Source organism: Anabrus simplex, chromosome 1, assembly GCF_040414725.1.
Source record: "Anabrus simplex isolate iqAnaSimp1 chromosome 1, ASM4041472v1, whole genome shotgun sequence".
In the NCBI taxonomy this organism is placed as follows: domain Eukaryota; kingdom Metazoa; phylum Arthropoda; class Insecta; order Orthoptera; family Tettigoniidae; genus Anabrus; species Anabrus simplex.
Genome location: NC_090265.1, coordinates 1,019,623,040 through 1,019,642,501, shown reverse-complemented (window position 1 = coordinate 1,019,642,501; position 19,462 = coordinate 1,019,623,040). Strand labels below are relative to the sequence as shown.

The window sequence follows — 19,462 nt, the reverse complement described above, 5'->3', positions numbered from 1 at the left end:
AGGATGCAATAGTTAAGCAGAAATGAAAATGTTAGCATAGGAGAGGGTGGCATGGAGGGCTGCATCAAACCAGTCTATGGACTGATGACTCAAAACAACAACAATAACAATAACAACAACAACCACCACCACTAAGTTCCTTGAAGAAATCAATGTGTGGGCTGGGTTTGGTGGACAGGACATCATTGGACTGGTTTTTATTGAAGGAAACCTGACTGGAGAATTGTATCGGAACATATTATGAGATTTAACTGACCCATTTATCATACTATCTCTACAAAACCAAGTCAATGAAGAAGGAAGCGTAGGAATGAGTGAACAAACCCTGCATTTTCAGCAAGGCAGATCTCCTCCACACTATGCTGCACCTCTGTGACATTGACTGGATAGCAGATTTCCTGAAAAAAAAGGGTTAGTACAAGAGGTGGTTTAGAATGGCCAACAAGATCACCAGATCTGACATCCTTCAACTTCTTCCTATGGGGTAATTTGAAATCAGTTGTCTATATTCCTTCGCCTGACTATATTCGAGAACGGAGCAGTAGAATAACCCAAGAATGTAGGCTGATACGTTAATAACACTCCAAACGGTTCACGATGAGATCTAAAATATGCTGAATCACTGCCTAGCAAATAATGGAGCATAAGCTTAAATATTGAATTAATGACATGCAGGATATTACCAAAAATAAACCATATTTTCATCCAAATGACTTACTCATTCCTTACTGAAATTCAAATGGGTTCCAGATTGCCCAAATGATAGAAGACAAAATATGTTAGATCAAATAAGTAAGATGTAGCCTACTAACAAATGAATGTTCTTTCAAAAATAAGAATAAAAATACAAGGGTAACACTTCAAAATTTCAAGGAGGGTGTGGCTGAGGATGACACCTAAAATAGAATTAATCCTGGTATAAAACTTCCCCATCAATATTTAAATTTGAGGTAGGTTTTCCTTGTACATAAAAATTAAAATTAAATAGTTTAGACAGGGAAGTTTGGAAATGAAAACCCTGTATGTAATTTATACAGTAATTTGTTTTAATGTTTTTCCTATGCAGAAGAAATTAAAATAAGGGAGAAAATATTTTATAACTGTGATTATATTTGTGAGGCACAAACTCAGCAGAGACCCAAGTGCTTAGTGACTACTGCCTCCTAATTTCAAATTTCACGCCCTGAATTAGACCCATTTTAACAGCATTAAATTGTTGGAATTCCAGATGGTCGGCTCATTGTATAGCCAGCCATACAGTTTGAGTAGTAGGCATTATTAAACATTATCAACATATCTGAATATGAACACGTCTTACGTCAAGTAGACCAAGTATTGGTCCCACCAGAGGCATTACAGGCAGATTAATTTACTATATCAATCACTGTGCAGTAACAGACAGTGATACCACGTCCAGAGAGATCCTGCAGTCTGTACGACCTGCAGTGTATTTGTCAATCTAACAAGAACCCTGTCACTGTTTGAGACAGTCTGGATTAAAGGCACAGCTTCCTCTCCAATGTTTACTTTTGACTCCTGTACATCATGTGGAATATTGCAATTGGACAGAGGAATGCCAATGCAGTGTTCTTTGTGTGGACTGCTACTTCAATCTTGATGCAGATGATGGTCAAATTAAGGTTCTATGTCACGGAGAAAACGGAACAATCCAGCAATGATTTGTCAACATCATTGCCAAGTAGCCAAGACATGGTAGTATACAGTGCAATCAGTGCCGACCTCTCGTGTTAGCTAAAGGCACAGAAGTAGTACAGTGATAAGTCAATGAGGTTCTATAGCCCCATTTCCTACCAATTTTGTACAGCATACTGCACAACATTATACAGGAAGATAATCTTGTCATTGATGCTTTTACGGCCCGTACTTATAGACATGATACTGTTAATGGGCTTATGCAGTGTCAAGACAATTAGGTGAAATTCTTTAAGTTTTGCACAGAACTGTGTTCTGCGCCATCAGAAGAAATCTCGACTGTCCACGAGAAAGTCTTCTTAAAAAATGACTCTTTGATTTTAGACGATATAATAGAAGTGGAAATGGTACGTTCATTTGCCACCAGATGGCTCCTTGAACGTGGCACAGCGCTAGCGTTTGAAGCGGAAGCTGACCAAACCATCAGAACCAGTCTAGGAGGTAACATTTGATAGACAGGTGTATGATATTGATACAAGCCTGAAATGAAACATCTGGCGATGAGGAAGGTACGAATTTGGAAAAACACCGAGATGAAATAACAATAGTGAAGGGCGAGGGAAGGGAACTACCTACATAAATTCTTAATGGCTGGCAACCAGGTATTACTTAATTGATAGCCGGTGTCTCTGTTGAAATTGTTCGGATTTCTACATATTTCCACAGCTTCCCGGATAATCCTGGACCTGTAGTGTCTATTGTGGGTAAGAGCTCGAGCATCTTGGAACATGACATCATGAGCCAATGACAGAGCGTGCTCAGCTATTGCCGATGTGTCTGGTTGGTTGAGACGAATTTACATTCACGTTCCTTGATACGGGTACCAATGGACCGGTATCTTTGGCTGATGTATAGCTTACTGCTAGTACAGGGAATTTCATATACCCCAGGATGTAAAAGTGAGGATGATTTGTCCTTGGTTTTATTCAGACTGTGAGCAGTTTTAGTGGCGGTGCCAAACACTGTTTTTATATTGTGTTTACGGAGGACCCTGGCAATTCGATCTGTGCTCTTGTGAATATAAGGCAAGTAGGCAGTTCCCTTCACTTTTTCCTTCTGTGAGCTATGCTTGGTCGTTTCTCAGGGAAGCAGGGCTCTATGAATCTGCAAATCGCTGTAAACATTATCCTTGAACGCGACTTTGAGCGTGTCTATCTCCACCTGGATATTTGATGGCTCACAAATTCGTCTCACCCTCTTGGCAAGTGTCATGAGAATGCCTTGTTTTTGTGCTGGATGGTGGTGAGAATCTGCATGAAGATAGCAATTTGTGTCGGTAGGCTTACGATAGACGGTATGTCCTAAGGAGCCGACTGGTTTCGTTCTTACTAGAACATCCAAGAAAGGAAGGCATCCGTCCAACTCCATCTCCATACTGAATTTTATTGAAGGATGTTGTTGATTTAGGTGGTTTAAAAATAGATTAAGTTTCTCAGGACCTTCTGTCCAGACCACAAATGCATCATCAACATATCTCCACCATATCATAGGTTTGACAGGCGCAGAAGCAAATAGCCTCCTCCTCAAAATGCTCCATAAAGAAATTAGCCACTACGGGCGAAAGTGGACTTCCCATAGAAACTACGTCCGCCTGTTCGCAAAAATTAGCACCCCACAAGAAATAGCTGGAAGTCATGCAGTGGTAAAATACCTTAGTAATGTCCTCAGGGAACAGGTGTTCAATGAGAGACATGACCGAGTCAATCGGCAAGGACTCCACATCGAAACTCACCAAAGGTGCATTAGGTTGAACGATTTGCTTAGGTATTTAGCCAGAGCATATGTAGGAGAACCTATTGCACTAACAATAGGTCTGAGGGGAGCATCTTTTTTATGCATCTTAGGCAGTCCATGTAATCGAATTGCCAAGGGCCTCCCCAAACACAATATAAAAACCGTGCTTGGCACCACCACTAAAACTGCTCACAGTCTGAATAAAACCAAGGACCAATTGTCCCTACTTTTACATCCTGGGGTATATGAAATTCCCTCTACTTGCAGTAAGGTATACATCGGCCAAACATGCCAGTCCATTGGTACCAATTTCAACAGGGACACCGACTATCAATTAAGTAATACCTGGTTGCCAGCCATTAAGAATTTATGAAGGTAGTTCCCTTCCTTGTCCCTTCACTATTGTTATTTCAAATCGGTGTTCTTCCAAATTTGTATGTTCCTCATCGCCAGATGTTTCATTCCAGGCTTGTGTCAATATCATACATCTGTCAATGTCATATGTTACGTACACATGTTATGTGAACCTCTTAGACTGATTCTGATGGTTTGGTCAGCTTCTGCTTCGAATGCTAGCGCTGTGCCACGTCCTGGGAGCCATCTGGGGGCGAATGAACGTACCATTTCCACTTCTATTATAACGTCTAAATTTAAAGAGTCACTGTTTAAGAAGCCTTTCTCGTGGACAGTTCAGATTTCTTCTGATGACGCAGAGCACAGTTCTCTGCGAAACGTAAAGAATTTCACCTTATTTTCTTGACACGGCATAAGCCCAAAAGCCTATAGAGTATTAGGAAGATAATGTTCACCCTACGGGCCCTATGAGAAGTAGAGATCATTCCTTGGCCTGCAAAGTTACAAACTGAAGGCATTTGGATCTGATGGAATGATGTCTGCTCCACCCTCCCCACCTGTATGAATACTGGAGGCTCTACATGTACAGTTGCATGACCAATGGCTGGATGTGCCTAAGGATAGTTTCCACAAGCTGTATAAATGGGATGCCTAATCGCACCGCACCAACAGGACGCCTCGCCTCATACTGAATAGTGTTCTATACACATTAAACAAGGCAGAACCTATCCGTGACTGCTGGTTTACGATATGATCTAACAGCCTGTGAGGGTTTCATAAAAATTTCAAGGAAGAGTGCGTATGTGTAGTATTTCGTGTCCATTAGCTTATGTTGTCGTTTTCTCACATTAGCTTATGGTGGTTGCTTTTTTCCTCCTTTTGAAGTATTGACTGCTATCTCAATACTTTGCCCTCTGATCATCTTCAGCAGTTTCATCACATTCTTCTTCATTCCTATTTTCAATACACAGTACTCTTCACCTAAATCTGTATTGTAACCATTAAAATTTCACAATTGGGTCTGTCATTAGTGTCATACATTTTCACTTAAATATCTCTTCTTTTCAACATCGAGATATGCAGCACATGAAATATGTTGCTTGAAAAGCCCTGTTTTGTACGCCATGCTTGAATGCAGAAATGTAACATATATCACAGGTCATAACAAGCAACAATGAATAAACAAGCCTGTACTTTATGCGAATGTTGATATCGCGATGAAAACCATGGGACCTCTTCAGTTGATAAAATCACGTTCTCTGAAGCCTTCTCTCTTCAATCATTTGTAATGTCTCTTCAGTGAAAAATTGTTTTTTGTTTGGTGTATGCATGTCTGTTGAGCACTGTGGACACAAATTGTATAAATATGGACCAATGTAAATAAATTACAGTTAAATACTCTGTGAGTTTAAATAAATCATATAAATATTACAGTATTTTTAGTATCAGTACTTAAAGTTATTGCAAAATGTATGAGGTACTGCCTCTTTTAACAGACCACCCACCTAAAACAATTTCTCCGCAGAACCATCGACGGTCACTTAATACAGGTTTCATTGTATTTGAAAATATTATCTGCTATGGAAAGAGAGATATTTGCTGCAAACTGTAAGACAAATATTCCTTTCGTTTTTGTTTATCAAGTATCCATACTGATACGTCCCACTAACAAATTTTATGGTTTTTCGGGGACGCCGAGGTGCCGGAATTTTATACCGAGGAGGTTCTTTTACGCGCTAGTAAATCTATCGAAATGGGGCTGATGTATTTGACCACCTTCAAATACCACCAGCAGCCCAAGAGTCTCCATTTCCTATTATGGCCTGGATATGAGTAATTTTTCAAGCTGTCATTTAAGCCTTCAAGGATAATAATGCTTCTATTCCTTCAACAATGTAAAGTGCAATAGGCATCTAAATATGCAGTAAGCAAAGATTATGCAGCTTTGTTTCAAGCGTGATTTGGATTATTTGATCACAGATTGAATCAAATGATTTAATATACTTTCCAATGAAGGTTGCACTATTTTTTCCAGCACTTTCAAATCCCAAGATAACAATCATACAAATTAAGGTTAGATAATTATTCTTGTCTTTCTATCGAGTTTCTGAAATAACACACAAATTAAAGTTTTCCCTTTCACTCCCTTTCCATTAGATGCAGCTCCCAGTCTTGCAGATACTACAAGTGTAACATGCACCAATTCTCCTGAACTTCCCAAGTTAAAATGCTCTCTCCTTTTTTTTTTTTTTTTTTTTTTTTTTTTTTTTTTTTGAAGATGACTTTGCTTCCCAGTTGCTCACATACTTAAGCTACAGTAGATAGAGCATTTCACATGAATGGACCCAGACCTCAACACAGTGCAAGTCATCAGCCAGATTACATGAGATTTACTTTAATTTCTTATACCAGGGCCTCTCAGACCTCCAAAATCTAATGCGTGCAAACTGCGGCGCAGAGTTCCTGTGCTCAGTGCATCGGTCCCACTCGGCTCGCACCAACGATTCATCTCAGGGCTATTTGGCTAAGCTTGGCTCGGATTTGGACCACTACGGAGCAAGTGAGGAAGAGGGAGATAGGGGGAGCGAGCGAGACAGGCGTGGGGAAAGAGAGAGACAGCACTATTGCTCCAAATCGAGGAATGGGAGTCTGCACTCTGGTCAACCAAGCGAAGTTTTTGCACCGTGCACAGTGCATGCACCTGAGAGGCCCTGTCTTACACCATCAATTTACTTCTGGGATGCCTGATGCCGAATCCAAATGGCAGGAACAATAAGAATTTCCAGTTAATTCGCCTTGGCTCAATCAAAGACAGACATGTTTTACACAGCTTACATTTAGTTATGAAAAAATATACCCTACATGTACATAAAAGAATCTGATGTTATCCACTGCGCAGTCTACGTCAATATATCTCTGAATACTTGAATGTGATGACATGTAATATGTAGGAGCTGAGAGGCAAATATGGAAGCAAGAGATTATGTGTGTACAAGGACTATAATATGACATTATGAATAGCAGGAGAAATTCAATGGTCTTATTTAATTTGAATATTGATCTCCATACATATCTTCATTAATTCTACCAATGGAATAAATGCTCTGAAAACGGATCTATCACAAATTTGGGATAGTAGGGTGTGATGAAGGAAGATATTAAAAATTATTTGTGAGTGATCACTCAATGTTGGATGTCGTTTTTAAAATATGTTAAAAAAGAAACACTGGCAAGTTCATGAAGGAATATTCTTCCTATTTTTTGTGGATTTAAGAAACTATTCACGACTGTATAATAATCAGCAGCAAAATGTAAAAACAGATTATTTTGTGAAAAGCAAAGTGAAAGGATTAGTTTCAGGAAGCAGAATTTTAGTCCACAAAGTGGCAGCCTAATTAATTTGGGGGGAAAAAAACACACACATTCCCTAAATACCAAGACAGTCTGAGGAGTATACATTAGTGCAATACTAAGACTATACTCCTGTTAAGGAAAGAGGTCAAAACCATCATATCGGGCATCTTGCACTGAACTAGTTATATTAATGTTCTTGAGTGGCTGAAATGTGTCAAAAGACGGCGTAGAATTGGACAACCATTCTCTCTTAACACTAAATCAGAAGAAAAAAAGATGAGGTTTGAAACTGTCTTGCAAAACTAATACCGTCGGGGGTCAGAAATGAATAAGAGTTAAACAAGGGAGGTCAGACTGACGAGATAAAAGTGAGCACAAGTAACTGTAAGCAATCCCAGACTCAGCTACGGAACTACTGTTGCCAACCCAACCCTCCTCTCCCGTGACAGGCACGGAATACAATGGGCATACCGTATTCTAAAGCAAACACCCACAGGGGGGTTGATGTACGAGTATTCATTTTCCCTGCAGCTAGACATCATAGGCGTAAATTTGCTGGCGAGTATAATGATGTCAACTGAGTGCATCGAGATTGTTAATTATGGGGTCTCAAGATGGCTAGCCTGACCTATTCAAAAACCCAAAGCTTTGCTGCAATATAAGCACATCAAATCTGCCATAGCTCCTGTTATTCACCCCTTCTCTAATGAGTTCCAAAGTCACACAATGTTATTGTTCACGCAAAACCATACTAATAACCAGTGGCGTAGCATGAACTTTTGAGTTGGGGACGCCAAAAATTATAACAACAGTTAAACTAAAGCAGGCCACTCACGAGTGAACTTGTTGGCCAATATGCTCTAATTTTCTCGTTCTTTTCTAGGACCTCTATCATACTCATGCCTTACTCACAGTTGTTCAAAATACAAGGGTTTCTTGTGGACAATAAGTTGGTACATCCTCCTAGTTGCAGATTTGTATTTGATATTAGCTTTAAGAATGTCCTTGTAGCAATTTTTGCTATCCTCTCCGATGGCACTGTCTGTGTAACTGAGAACAAAATTATAGTTACAAGTGCACTACCAAAATATTGCCCACAATTTATTCAATTTCTCGAACAACTGTGCATTTATAAAGCTTATATACAAAATTTATCAAGACAGACATATTCTTGTTACATTCAGCAAGTTTAGCAAAAATGTGCTCCAAAGCTGTTGCTGCTGGTTGAGTCAGGATGTCTAGTATGATAATACAGACCCTTGTTCCGTAAAAATGATACTGCTGTTTTCTCGAAATGGTAATGTCTGAAGTATAAAAGCAAATACTGAGGGGCGGGGGAAAGGGAAGAGTAGTTTAGTACATACATATTTAAAATTTAAAAACTTACTTTTCCTATCTTTGGTCATCATCTTTATGGCACTTCCTGATTGGTGCACATGACCATTGTTGTACTCAGATTGCACATTCATTTTGGTAATAAGAAAAATATTTACTTTCCAGAGACAGAATAACATAGGCTACATATTGCAGAACGGATGGTCACTGTGATTGTTCAAAGACTGCCGAAGCATATTTTAACTTTAAACTTTTCTGTACAGTATAGTCATCTATTATTTTATTTTTTAAAATACAGGTTGTTTTACGTCACACCGACACAGATAGGTCTTATGGCGACGATGGGACAGGAAAGTGCTGGGAGTGGGAAGGAAGCAGCCAGGGCTGCCGACAGTGGGGTTCGAACCCACTATCTCCCGAATACTGGATACTGGCCGCACTTAACTGACTGCAGCTATCTACCTCGGTATCTATTATTGTAAGCTAAAACTAAGCTAATGAAAAGGTCATCACAGACCTCTGTTCTGCAAATAACTCTGTTTTTATAGAAATGTAACAGACACCTGTTCACTGTTACACTTGAATTTTGTTTTTTGAACATTTTAAAAATGTATAAACTTCTCTAACAACATTCACGTGCTTACAAACACTGCAAATTGGTGCAAACCAAAGCATTCACTTCATCACCACTGGTACTCTGTTTTACATGTTTTATGATTTCATCCATTAATATAATAAACAATAATGGTGACAGTGCACTTCCTTGCTTGAGATCTTTTTCTGTATAAAATGTTTCAGAGTCACCACTCCCCACTTGCATACCGATTTACTCTCATGATCTTGTTAATTAATGATTTTTGTGCATTCCTTTTCCATAGGCAGTCCCATACAGGTTTTCTCTTAACTGTATCATAAGCTTTTTCCAAATCCAAAAATATGAAGATGATTTCCTCATTCCTTTCCAGGTGTTTTTCCATTATCCTTTGCACTGTAAATATCAATTGATCTATTCGGTCTAATGCCATATTGTTCTTCCTCTGTGTTTCTATTGTATCCCTCAGTATTTTGTCTATGACTTTCTGAATTATTTTTAGCCCATGTGATAATAGAGTTATACCTCTATAATTTTCACATTTCTTCCTATTCCCCTTTTTGAACAATGGTACAATGCTGCCTTGTTGCCAATCTTCAGGTATCCTCTCATCCTTCCATATGGCATCGAGGGCTTGGTATAGCCACTGTAGTCCACTGCTTCCTGCTGCCTTAATCATATCAGCAATGAATTAGTCTTTCTCACTTGCTTTACCTCTGGTCATTGTTTTCACTGTCCTTTCAAGTTCCAACCATCTTATCGGGTTCTCTCTCTCTTTTTTTTTTTTTCTCCATCTATTATTTCCATTATGCTATCTCCTTCTTCCTGCAAGCAGTCATCCTCATTATAAAGTTTTCCAAAATATTTCGCCATCACCTTCTGAAGACCCCTTCCGTCATGTACTATGGATCAATCTCCTCTCTCTAATGCCTTTATTTTATTTTATTTTATTTTCTCTTTCCGATTTTATTACTCTGTATAATAGTTTCTCATTTCCTCGACTATCATGCTCAATTTTGTTCGTAAACTCTCCCCAACATTTCTCCTTTTCTTCCGTGATACTCCCCTTTACTTGTAGTTTAAATCTTTTGTATTCCACATGTAATCTATCTCATTTTCATCCCTGTGATACATTTTTGGCTTTTCCTTATCCATTTCTTTCTTCACATTGTTCCATAATTTTATTTCTTTTTTACTTTGTCTGTCCGCCACCGTGTTTCCTTTAACTTAAACTTTGCTTGTGTTTTCTGCATACTTCAACTGCTGCTTCCACAAATGTATGTCTTAAATTGCCCCTCTCATCTTCTCCACTTCATATTTCTGTGTCAGGCAACTTCCCTTTTATATGATCTTGGAATGCCATTCTTTTATCCCCCTCCTCCAATTCCTAAATCCTGATCTTTGGTTTCCTCTTCAGCACAATTTTAGGGATTTTTACTTGTTTCAATTCCACAATTAATAATCTATGATCACCTTCCATACTTTCACTGGGGATTATCTTCATATTCATGACTGTATCTTCCCCATTCTCGGTCGGTTATTATAAAATCGATGAGTGTTCCATACTATCCATCCCAACTATATCCAGCCAAAATTACCAAGCACGAAGTAAGTTCAGCAACTAACCCTCTTGGAGTCAGGCGGTAGTGTGAGGACTGCCCTTTAAATAACCAAAGCCGGTCAGGTCAGCCTTTAAAAATTCAGTCGGAAGTTGCCAGCGCCGATTATATCGGCCGGCAGAAAATTCTGTGATATACACGTGACGTGTATACATTTGTGACAACCTTTAAGGAAGAGGCTACAAGTTATTGTGTGCCTGACCTTGCTTTGGCAATTTTAGGAGGGGTTCTAGCTATCACAAGAGTCGTTTCCTGTGTTTAGAAATACCACTAAATGGCCAGTAAGAGAGTGCTCCTTGCACAGAGTGGAATTGTTAAAGCAAAATGGCAAGTGTTTCACATTATATTTTTTCAGCGGGTATTGATGATGAAAAATTAATGGAATATTCGGAACAGTGTGAAGTTAACGTGGATGATTTGTTATTGGGTAACAATAATGAATTTAACTCAGAAAGTATTGACAAAATTATACCATACTATAATCTATCAGCTTCATTGTCCGTATTGATGAATTTCCATGGAAATCTCATTCTTCATACTTGCATTCAAAATTATACCAGACAAGCCCCTGGATCACTGTAGCTAAAGAAGGGACATTTGTTTCAAACAGCACTAAAGCTAGTGTGAATGTGGTGGTAGATGAAACTAGTGATAACGAAGATGATTATGATGTCTCTGGGAAACATTTTACGGAAATTTCTCCCAATGAATCTGACATTCCTCAAACTCCTGTCTCCTTCAAGAAAATTACCGGATCTAAACATGTCCCTCCACCTGAAGCTCCACCCTCTCATACTTCAATTTACTTTTCACTTTCTCTCTGCAAAACCTAATAGTCAGAGAGACCAATCGCTACGCAGACCAACTCGTTACATCAGTCACCCAATTCAAAACCTTGATGCTGGAGACTCACTACAATTAAAAGTTGCCTTAGGCTTTTGTGGTCTAAAACTCTGCATAACAACATATTGTTATCTTGTGGTGCAACATATTATTATTTTGCGGTACAACATATTATCTAGTGGTAAGTCCACAGCTCAACAATTTTCAGGGAATTATTATCTTTTCATTTTCCTTATTTTTCCTGGTGACATATATTTGAATTCTTTTTCTTTTTCAGAATAATTATTTTATAGAATTCTGTTTAGAAAAAACTATCATTATGCATATTTGGTCCCCATAGACCGGGTGTAGCAGGCCTGCTCTCACCCGGAGGCCACGGGTTCGATTCCCGACCTAGTCAGGGAATTTTACCTAGGCCTGAGGGTTGATGATTGTTTTCAAAGGAACCTAACAGCCAGGTCATCGACCCCAATTGTACGAGGTGCAACGAAATGAAAAATTAAGACTTCAAAATGTATCCACTGACTAGAATCTACAACGAATGGTAATGAAAAAAATGACCGTGAGACAAAAACAATCAGTGGACCAAAATCACAATGTCTTATTTAGTGGGATGTTGCTTATTATCTAAAGGGGTCAAAAATCCAGGTCCCCAGCCCTTCACAAGTGTACTAATCACCAGTAAAGAAATCCAATTGTGTTTCTCCTACAGTGGTACTAATCGCAGGTAACATGATGATGATGCTTGTTGTTTAAAGGGGCCTAACGTCGAGGTCATCAGCCCCTAATGGTACGAAATGAAATGACAATAAAAAATTCAAAATCATCCACTGACAAAAGAAAAAAAAATCATCATGAAGAAGGAATGGATGGACATGAAGCAGAAAAAAACAACAAAAAAACGAGCAAACAAAAAATTAGTGGATTCAACTAAAAAAAGGATCATATATAATTTATTACTGACCAAGGGACCACTCATAAAGCAGAATTCTGAATCGAGAATGCTTGATGTCTAAAGGGGTGCAAAATCCACGTCTAAGGCCCCACAGAATGGTACATGTCGCGAGTAAAGTAGAACCATGCTATTTGTCATTTTGGGGTACTAATCAAAAGTAGCGAAGACTCACAGTGTTCCACACAAGATGGTACTAATCACAAGTATTGTACTTCGTACAGGTAACGCAGACCTATGGTGTTTCTCACACAATGGTGCCACTCATAGCCATCACAAACAAATGAGTTTCCTCACCTAGGTGTACTAGGCACGGGTGCCGGTCCCACGGGCCCCGTGGTGTTCCTCACATAGTGAGTACTAATCACAGGCAACGCAGACCCATGGTGTCGCTCATATAGTGGTACAACTCACAGGCAACGCCCAGACCCGCAGTGTTTCTCATAATGGTACTAATCACGGGTACTGGAAACCCACAGGGGAACCACTCTCTGCTGCTATTAATCACAAACCTATTGTGTACCAAATATAGTGGTACTACTCGTAAGTAAAGGCAACCCATGGTGTTTCCCGCGTGATAGTACTAATCAATGGCAGTTTAATGGTTCTAATACAAGCATCCCTTGGTCGCCCCTTTTAGTCGCCTCTTACGAGAGGCAGGGGATACTGTGGGTGTATTCTACATGTGCGTCTCCAACCCGCAAGGGGTAGTGTGTTTGGTCCACGAGAGGTATTTTATTTCGCTCAAGTCCGCCGGCAAGCCGGTTAGGACCCCCCTATCCGCAACCTGGGACGCGCCACGTAGGAGTATCATCTCTCCCCCTGCTACACCAGCGTAGTAGGTTCGTGGCACAGGTAACATAGACTCGTGGCATTTCTCAAATGGTGGTACTAATCACAGGTAATGTAAACCCAAAATATTTATTCTATGTAGTCTGCACGTTACTTGTAGGTATTTGCCATACATCAATACATAGCAAATTTTACTGGGGAGAAAACACAGTAACTTCTTTATACTAGTGACATATGTTTGAATTTTTATTCTCATTCTTTATATTTTTCTCCTTCCAAATAATTATTTTATAGAAGTATATTCCAAAACACACTATACCGTATATCATTGCGTTTACACCGTTGTATTGTAAATTATTTTATCAAAGTAGATACTGAGATAGAAAGTGCGAAATTATTTTCATTTTCCTGAAACTAAACACCATCGACAACTATAATGATATGATACTGTATAGGCTTTTGGGCTTATGCCGTGTCAAGAAAATAAGGTGAAATTCTTAACGTTTCGCAGGGAAATGTGTTCTGCGTCCTCAGAAGAAATCTCGAGTGTCAACGAGAAAGGATTCTTGAACAATGAAACTTTAAATTCGGACATTAAAATAGAAATGGAGACAGGGTACGTTCATTCTCCACCAGACGGCCCCCAGGACGTGGCAACGCTAGCATTAGCAACGGAAGCTGACCGAATCATCACAATCAGTCTAAGCGGTTCACATAACGTGTTTGCGTAACACATGACTCTATAAATACACCACAATTTTGAACTAGTTTAGTGCGACAGTGTGTGCGGTATATACGTGGAAAAATGAGAACGCTTTACAGGCGGTCTTTATGTTGTGCTTGCTATGGTTGTCCGATGTGCGTTAGCTTTCGTGGCGCAACATGAGCGTGATACGCAAACATGTTATATGAACCGCTTAGACTGATTGTGACGATTCGGTCAGCCTCCGCTTCGAACGCTAGCGTTGCCACGTCCTGAGAACCATCTGGTGGCAAATGAACGTACCATGTCTCCACTTCTATTATAACGTCCAAATTTAAAGTGTCATTGTTTAAGAAGCCTTTCTCGTGGACAGTCAAGATTTTTTTCTGATGACACAGAGCACAGTTCCCTGCGAAACGTTAAGAATTAGACCTTATTTTCTTGACACGCCATAAGCCCAAAAGACTATACAGTATCACGTCTTTAAGTACGAGCCGTGAAAGCATTAATGAGGACAACTATAAAACTCTACTCTATAAATAAAGCATAATTTTGAAGTAGTTTAGTGCGACAGAGTGTGCGGTATATACGTAAAAAAACGAGAATGCTTTGCAGACGGTCTTTCTGTTGTGCTCTCTGTGGTTGTCCGATGTGCATTAACTTTTGTGATGCAACAGTTTGTTTGATCTGGATGGTGAAGGTGAGAGTGATGTATTTTTTTTAGAAGGAATTGGCGATGATTTTGACAATAATTCGTCGGGTATAGTAGGGGACAAAACATGATGACCTCAGTTCTTGGAAGCGAGGTGGAAGCCAGCTCTAAATCCCACCCTACACCCTGCTGAGTTAATGAGCTCCATGTGATCCTTGCTTGGTATCGAGAGGTTGCCAAACTACTGTCTTCAGTCTTGACTCTTTCTTCATGCCGAATTCAGTGTAGTGACGACCCAATAGTAAGATATGAAATAACTGATATTTGTTATATATTTAACTTACCAGTCTAGCGCAAGAGCAGCAATATGTCGGGATTCTTCCGGCCGTGGATAAATCAAGAATCACGGTGTTGTTGTTATTGTTCGAGTCATCAGTCCATAGACTGGTTTGATGCAGCCCTCCATGCCACCCTGTCCTGAGCTAACCTTTTCATTTCTACGTAACTATTGCATCCTACATCTGCTCTAATTTGCTTGTCATATTCATATCTTGGTCTACCCTACCGTTCTTACCACCTACACTTCCTTCAAAAACTAACTGAACAAGTCCTGGGTGTCTTAAGATGTGTCCTATTATTATATCTCTTCCTCTCGTCAAATTTAGCCAAATTGATCTCTCACCAATTCAATTCAGTATCTCTTCATTCGTGATTCGATCTATCCTTCTCACCTTCAGCATTCTTCCACATTTCAAAAGCTTCTATTCTCTTTCTTTCTGAGCTAGTTATCGTGCACGTTTCACTTCCATACAATGCCACGCTCCACACAAAAGTCTTCAAAATTACCTTTCTAATTCCGATATCAATGTTTGAAGTGAGCAAATTTCTTTTCTTAAGAAAGCTCTTCCTTGCTTGTGCTAGTCTGCATTTTATGTCCTCCTTTCTTCTGTCATCATTAGTTATTTTACTACCCAAGTAACAATAATCATCTACTTCCTTTAAGACTTCATTTCCTAATCTAATATTTCCTACATCACCTGCCTTCGTTCGACTGCATTCCATTACTTTTGTTTCGGACTTATTTATTTTCATCTTGTACTCTTTACCCAAAACTTCATCCATACCATTCAGCAACTTCGAGATCTTCTGCAGTCTCAGATAAAATAACAATATCATCAACAAATCTCAAGGTTTTGATATCCTCTCCTTGGACTGTGATTCCCTTTCCAAATTTCTCTTTGATTTCCTTTACTGCCTGCTCTATGTAAACATTGAAAAGGAGAGGGGACAAACTGCAGCCCTGCCTCACTCCTTTCTGGATAGCTGCTTCTTTTTCATAGCCTCGATTCTTATCACTGCAGACTGATTTTTATACAGATTGTAGATAATTCTTCGTTCTCGGTATCTGATCCCTATTATCTTCAGAATCATAAATAGCTTGGTCCAATCAACATTATCGAATGCCTTTTCTAGATCTACGAATGCCATGTACGTTGGCTTGTCCTTCTTGATTCGATCCTCTAAGATCAGACGTAAAGTCAGGATTGCTTCACGTGTTCCTACATTTCTTCTGAAGCCAAATTGATCTTCTCCTAACTCGGCATCAACTTGTTTTTCCATTCTTCTTTAAATAATACGTGTTAAAATTTTGCTGGCATGAGATACTAAACTAATGGTATGGTAGTTTTCACACCTGTCAGCACCGGCTTTCTTGGGAATAGGTATAACAACATTCTTCCGAAAATCGGATGGGACTTCTCCTGTCTCATACATCTTGCACACTAAATGAAATAACCTTGCCATGCTGGTTTCCCCTAAGGCAGTCAGTAATTCAGAGGGAATGTCATCAATTCCAGGTGCCTTGTTCCTATTGAGGTCACAACTCTGTCAAACTCTGACCTCAAAATTGGGTCTCCCCTTTCATCAGCATCAAAAGCCTCTTCATGTTCCAGTACGAAATTATCTATATCTTTACCTTGATACAGCTGTTGGATATGTTCCTGCCATCTTTCTGCTTTGTCTTCTTTCCCTAGAAGTGGCTTTCCATCTAAGCTCTTAATATTCATTCACCTAGATTTCCTTTCTCCAAGGGTTTCCTTGATTTTCCTGTATGCAGCATCTACCTTTCCAAGGACCATACAGCCTTCGACATCCTTGCACTTCTCCTTCAGCCATTCTTCCTTAGCTAGCTTGCACTTTCTATCCACTTCATTCTTTAATCGCCTGTATTCTTGCACTTTCTATCCACTTCATTCTTTAATCGCCTGTATTCTTTTCTGTTCTCTTCATTTCTAGCATTCTTGTATTTTCGTCGTTCATCAATCAGGTCTAGTATCTCCTGAGTTATCCACTGATTCTTAGTTGATCTTTTCTTCCTTCCTAACATTTCTTCAGCAGCCCTACTGACTTCATTTTTCATGACTCTCCACTCTTCCTCTATAGTGTTTCCTTCAGCCTTTTCATTTAGTCCTTGTGCAACATGTTCCTTGAAACAATCCCTCACACTCTTTTCTTTCAACTGGTCTAGATCCCATTTTTTTGCTTTCTTTCCTTTCTTCAATTTCTTCAACTTCAGATGGCATTTCATGACCAACAAGTTGTGGTCAGAGTCCACGTCTGCTCCTGGGAAAGTTTTGCAATCCAACACCTGGTTTCTGAATCTCTGCCTAATCGTAATGAAGTCTATTTGATACCTTACAGTGTCTCCAGGTCTCGTCCACGTATACAGCCGTCGTTTGTGGTGTTTGAACCAAGTATTGGCAAGGACTAAATTATGATCAGTGCAGAATTCAACCAGCCGACTTCCTCTTTCGTTCGTTTGTCCCAATCCAAATTCTCCTACTGTACTACCTTCTCTTCCTTGGCATACCACTGCATTCCAGTCTCCCATCACAATTAGATTCTTGACACCTTTTACATATTGTATTAAATCTTCTATCTCCTTGTATATTCTTTCGATTTCTTCATCATCCGCTGAACTAATAGGCATATAGACCTGCACTATTGTGGTTTGCATTGGTTTGGTATCTATCTTGATGACAATAATTCTTTCACTATGCTGGTCATAGTAGCTTACCCGCTGCCCTATTTTCTTATTCAATATTAAACCAACTCCTGCATTTCCCCTGTTTGATTTTGTGTTGATAATTCGGGAGTCGCCTGACCAAAAATCTTGTTCTTCCTGCCAACGTACTTCACTTATACCAACTACATCTAACTTTAGCCTATCCATTTCCCTTCTCAGATTCTCTAATCTACCACAACGATTGGAACTTCTAACATTCCACGCTCCGACTCGCAGAATGTCAGTATCCATCTTCCTGATGATCGCCCCCTCTCGTGTAGTCCCCACCCAGAGATCCGAATGGGGGACTAGTTTACCTCCGGAATATTTTACCCAGGAGGAAGCCATCATCAGTACATCATTCATACAGAGAGAGCTGCATGTCCTCGGGAGGTGGTTACGGCTGTAGTTTCCCGTTGCTTTCAGCCGTGTAGCAGTATCAACACAGCTAAGCCATGTTGAGTATTATTACAAGGCCGTATCAGTCAATCATCTAGACTGCCGCCCTTGCATCTACCGAAAGGCTACTACCCCCCTTTCGATGAACCATTCGTTAGTCTGGTCTCTCAACAGATACCCATCCGATATGGTTACACCTGCGGCTCGGCTATCTGCATCATTGGGACACGCAAGCCTCCCTACCGCGGCAAGGTCACATGGTTAAATGGCGGTGTTATAACTGGTAAAAATTCAAATAATTTATCATCGGAAGCGACAGGAATCTGTATTACTACGGTAAAGAGAAGATACGACGATGCTTAGAAGGGCCATCTGTAATACTTATGGATAATGCCTCCTACCACAGCCGTGTATTTAAACCTAAACCCAATCCATCCTGGAAAAAAGATTGAATCCTTCAATATATGATCGATAAAAATATTCCTCTCCCTCATCCTGTTCGTATAATACAAGTACTCCTTGAAATTATTATGGAGAACATGCCTATTGGAGAATGAAAGAAAAAAGAAGTATGTTGTTGACCAATTGGCAGCCAGTTATGGACACAGTCTCGCGCATACCGCCATACCACTGCCTTTTAATCCCATTGAGAGGGTGTGGGAGGAGATAAAAAGGAGGATTGCATCACAAAATCTAAGAAAGAAACCATTGGAAGCAATTATTCAATCAATGAAGGAAGCCTGTATGCTCGTGACACCTGTAAAGTGGAAAAAAACTACATCAGCCACGCGGGGAAAATAGAAAATTGCTACAAGAACATGCAGATCATTTTCGAAAATGAGAAGATTTGTATACAACTAACAAACTCTTCTGGTTCTGGGGAGGAAGACTACGACGAGGATTAAGGTAAAATTTTAATAAGAAGAAATTTGATGGATTAATGGTTAATCTTTATGTACGAGTATATGATGATACTGGATTTAAAATGTTAAACTAGTAGTATTTGTTGGGTAAATATATTTTAATATTATCACACTAATGTAAGTGACCATTGCCACCTGTTCCCAATTGCGATGTATTTGTTAATAATAATAATAATAATAATAATAATAATAATAATAATAATAATAATAATAACAACTAGCTTTTCTAGGGACCCATACGTCAAATTTAATATATTTTTCACTTTTACAAATATTTATGGAACCCTCCCCCATGGCACTACAGCCCTTGAAGGGCCTTGGCCTACCAAATGACCGCCGCTCAACCCGAAGGCCTGCAGACTATGAGGTGCCGTGTGGTCGGCACAACGAATCCTCTCGGCCATTATTCTTGGCTTTCTAGACCGGGGCCGCT

At 39.6% G+C, this 19,462-nt stretch overlaps 1 protein-coding gene across 2 annotated transcripts in view; it reads right to left on the bottom strand.

Annotated features, from left to right (window-relative positions):
- The window catches only part of Fmr1 (synaptic functional regulator FMR1), a 604,856-nt gene that overhangs the window by 165,932 nt on the left and 419,462 nt on the right, over window positions 1–19,462 (bottom strand). The window lies entirely within an intron of this gene.